Source organism: Carya illinoinensis, chromosome 5 (genome assembly GCF_018687715.1).
Source record: "Carya illinoinensis cultivar Pawnee chromosome 5, C.illinoinensisPawnee_v1, whole genome shotgun sequence".
Lineage (NCBI taxonomy): Eukaryota > Viridiplantae > Streptophyta > Magnoliopsida > Fagales > Juglandaceae > Carya > Carya illinoinensis.
Window position 1 is genome coordinate 27,711,142 of NC_056756.1, and position 4,723 is coordinate 27,715,864.

At 35.4% G+C, this 4,723-nt stretch overlaps 1 long non-coding RNA gene across 1 annotated transcript; it reads right to left on the reverse strand.

Moving 5' to 3' along the window:
* Positions 1-356: 356 nt before the first annotated feature.
* Positions 357-4,647, reverse strand: LOC122311444. The gene is made up of 2 exons (XR_006242789.1): positions 1,986-4,647; positions 357-1,589 (listed from the first exon to the last, which is right to left on the reverse strand). It is a non-coding gene; the product is annotated as an uncharacterized LOC122311444 (long non-coding RNA).
* Between the last annotated feature and the right edge of the window lie 76 nt (positions 4,648-4,723).

A 4,723-nucleotide genomic window follows, 5' to 3' on the forward strand; every position in this document is an offset into this window, starting at 1 on the left:
TTAAAATAAATCCTGATGGAACCATCAATAGGCACAAAGCATACCTAGTTGCTAAAGGGCCACCAAAGACCAGAAATCAATTACTCCCAGACATTTAGTCTGTTTGTAAAACCAGCAACAATAAGGCTAATTAACTCCATTGCTATCATGAATGGGTGGTCACTGAGGCAACTCGACATCAATAATACTTTTCTTCATGGTAGCCTGGATGAAACTGTGTTTATGCATCAACCTCCAGGCTTTGAAGACAAATCCAAGCCACATTTTGTTTGCAAATTGAAGAAAAGCATATATGGGTTGAAATAAGCCCCACAACAATGGTACAAGGCACTTCAAGATGCACTACTCAGCCTTGGTTTTGTGCACTCAGCTATGGATACATCCCTCTTCATTTATTCATCTAACAATGTCCTATGCTATTGTATTGTGTATGTCAATGACATAATTATAACAGGGAATAAATCAAGTTTTGTTACATGAATCACAAACAAATCAGTAAAAAAATTCTCTATAAAAGACATGCATGGGAGATCTACATTTTTTTCCTGGGTATTGAAGTTGTCCGTACACCCAAAGGTGTCTTCATCTCGCAACACAAAGACATTCAGGACATGCTCAATAAAACTTCAATGGATGGAGCAAAAGAAATACAAACACCCATGTTGACAAGCAAGCCTCTCACTCTGAATGATGGATCCGAACCTATAGACAACACTAAATATTGAAGAGTCATTGGAGCCATGCAATATCTATGGCTCACAAGACCTGACATTGCCTTCACAGTTAATAGGTTCTCTTAGTTCTTCCACAAACTGAAATCTTCTCATTGGACTGTAGTCAAAAGACTCTTAAGATATCTCAAGAACACAATGTTTCACAACATACTCATCCAAAAGAGTAGTCCACTAAAACTAGTCACCTATGTCAATGCAGACTGGGTTGCCAATACTGATACAAGAGTCTCAACAACGACATTCATCACATTCCTTGGATCAAACCCAATTTCATGGTCTGCTCGCAAACAAAAAGATGTCTTAGGGTCCTCCACAGAAGCTGAATTTTGTGCCTTATTTGCAACAAGCTCTAAAACAATTTGCCTTCATTCCCTCCTCAATGAACTTGGAATAAAACTCATGCAAACACCACAAGTCTTTTGTGACAATATTGGATCCACTCAGTTCAACCTAAATCCAGTTCAGCATAAATGAATGAAGCATATTGAAATTGATCTCTTATTTGTTCGTGCTCTTGTGAAGAAGGGACGTATAACTGTTAATCATGTTCACACATTAGACCAACTGGCGGATCTACTCACAATGCCTCTGTCACGACAAAAATTTCAAAATTTACGTTCCAAGATTGGAGTTATTGATGGAACCTCCATCTTGTGGGGGTATATAAGGAAAGCTGTTACTTCTCTAAAAATAAAGCAATCAAGCACAGCAGATCAAGCCTGAAATTTGATTCTATAATTTCAAATTCTTGATGTGTAATCTGTACAGCTCATAGGTGTTAATGTTTACTTATTAGGCACTTATAGGACAACCTTATTTCGGGCTTAACTCAAGCCTCTCAACTTGTATATATACCTGCATTGTAAATGAAAAGAGGCTGAGTTAGTTTTACAAAAACACTTCCTCTGCTTCTCTATATTATATCTAGTGCTCTGACCATGAAAAAGCATTACAAAAGATTTACTCTTTAAAATTTTCTTTTATGTATTAATCATAAATACATTAAAGATATAACCAATTTGTGATGCTTACCTGACTTTGGATTTTACTATCCTTTTGCATATCCATATCTTTGAGTGGTAATCATGTAGTCCTATCTTGAAATAATGGAATGTTTTGTACTATTCATAGATGTATGATTATCATAGAACTTTCCCAACACTATCTTGGAAGCTATAGCTTTGTAATTTGGCTTGAAGTACTTAAGATATACATACACACATTATATTTTTCACATTATAGTGCACTGACCTTAAATTTGGATTGCAGGATGATGATAGCTAGCGATTTAGAATGTGAAGTGGAAGCTGTTCCCATTGTTAGCACTGACGCTTTGACAGAGGCTGCAGCGCTAGCATGTGTCAAGGTATGAATGTTTTGCATACTATGTGGCGATTTGCTTTAGGATTCTTCATTTTGCATTTACTATGGAATACCTTTCTGATGGAGTGGGTTCTCCTCTCCGTATTAGTAAATAGGTTATCAATTAATCAGTACCATGCTTGCGCTAGCTATATATGATCTTTTTAACATAAACAATAATATAAGCCATCAATATCATGCAGTCAAGTGGAGACACATCAGATCCTAGAGAGAGAGAGAGAGAGAATTGAGTACCAATTGCAAAGAAAAATGATATTTGTAATTAATACTGCAAGCATCGTACACTTTTCTTGAAAAAAATATTATAAAATATGATGAGACCTGCGTGAAAAAGTTAAATAGATGGAAAAAGATGAACAGTACTTTCCTGGAATTCAATGTACAGGTTTGCAAACATTTATATAAGATGGATAAATGTATGATCATGGTCTGTTTTGATATATTATATCATACTGAAACCGAAAGAAGAATGGAATTAACCAATTAAAGAAGGTTAATATAAAAGAAAATAAAGCAACAATTAACGGTTTTAAAAAGAGAATACATATATATATATAAAATACAAATTCATTAGTATTCGAATCTTAGGTTTGTATATATATACGGCCTGCACATGATGTAAACCGAATGAACGAAAAAACACATGATTCAGTTGATTAGGTCAAAGCTACCTAGCCAGGTGTTTTTTACACTAACTTATACCACTTGATGAAAGATAAATCCAACCATCTTTTAGTGGTCATCATCCAGAAGTAATATTTTGTTCCATAACGGTCGGTAGATATGACTCGGATGCATGATTAACATTATCTCCGACTCGACTTCCAGATTCGAAAAGAGCACAGTATCTGATCCAAGTGTTCCTGATCAGCACCTATATATATATATAGATTCCTTTGTGTAATAGGACAGAAGGAAAGTCACTTTTGCTATCTTCACGAACCATATCATCAAGTTTAATAAAAAAAATGCGCGTCATGAAGCTGTTTCACTTTAATTGCAACAACATTTGACCAAATACAAAGTATATGAAAAGATCCATAAAAGAAACACAGAAATTAAGATTAAAAATGGAGGATTCATCCAAAAGACTTGGAATTTGGGTTTCAACAACCCCCAACATAAAAAGGGCAGTCCAATAATTTTGCTCTTAATGAGTGGGACAGCAGCTGAGGTTTTAGACAAAAGTAGTCTGTTTCTATTTCCGTGTAAAATTGATTGTTGGCAGTTTATTTAGTATAATTATCCTAGCTGAATTGCAGTCCAGCTTCAGTCCATCTTTGTTAAGTTTCTGGAGTATGCCAAGAAGGCAGAACATAAAATTTCTGTCAACTACTTACGGCTGTATGCATGTTTTACACATCCTGCATGCACTAATATCAATAATATATGTAAAGCATGCAGTTTTAGCACATTTTCATGCATGATACAGCCTAGCTAGCTAATTAATTGCGTGTTTAAGTACTACACTTGGCTTTTCTTCACCCCAAGGTTAACTTAAAGGAAGCAGTCATTTGGATAAAGGAAAAGTTATACTCAAAGCCATGCATTTCAGCCCATCACAATACCATCACAAAAATTTCAGCCCATCACATTTCAGCACATCTAGTTTTAAAAAGGCTAATGAGAGTGTGGGTTCTGAGATTTCTTGAATAAAAAGGCAAATGAACCTTTAAAAGCTTTCTGCTGTCTAAAGCCCATCACATTATATCTTTAAGGTTGTTTCGTGTGTCTCTAATTGTACATATACTTCAAATAAACAACAGCAGCAGCCACAATACTTCAAATAAACAACAACAGCAGCCACAATACTTCAAATAAACAACACTAACAGCCACAATAAACAACAACAGAGTTGGAAACAGAAATTCAGAGTTTTTACTTCAATTCAAGAAATCTTTTAGCTCTATATATTCAAACTAAAAGCTAATAAAATCCTTTCAAAACCAACATGAAAAATTTTTTGTTAGACTTGAGCTATATTCGAAAATCCCTTGATTACAAACCCTAAAATCGAAAATCCAATGATTACAATCACAATAAAACAAATCAGTCACATATTCTGAAAATCCATTGGCAAAATCGTCACAAACATGGTACAATCACAAAATCTCAAATCACATACTTACCAGATGGCTTGAGTGGTGCTGCGTCGATGGGTAATGTTTAGAGTGGCTTCGTTTCGTGCAAAGGAAATGTTGCTCTCAGATTTTTTGGTAGCCAATAGAAAGAAAATAAAAGAGAAATGGGAGAGAAATGGTGGACTTCATGACAGAGAAATGTTGCTCTTGAATCCCAGAGAGAGAGAGAGAGAGAGAGAGAGAAGACGGTGGTGAGAAGACGGCGTCGGTGGCTACGATTGAAAATCCCCGTGAGAATGTTAAATAGACAGAGAGAGAGAGAGAGAGAGAGAGGGAGGGAAAGTTGGGAAAGTGATGAAAAATTAGGTGCTGAAGAAGGGATTTAAAAGACTTATTAAAGTGATCATTAGAAGTCTCAGTAATAAGTCAAGTTTAACGACGAGCGAAATTGTAGCAAACTTTTGTAGCTGTAATAGATCATTAAAATGACTTAGAAATAGGAAACAGAGGTATTTTTAGCCAGAC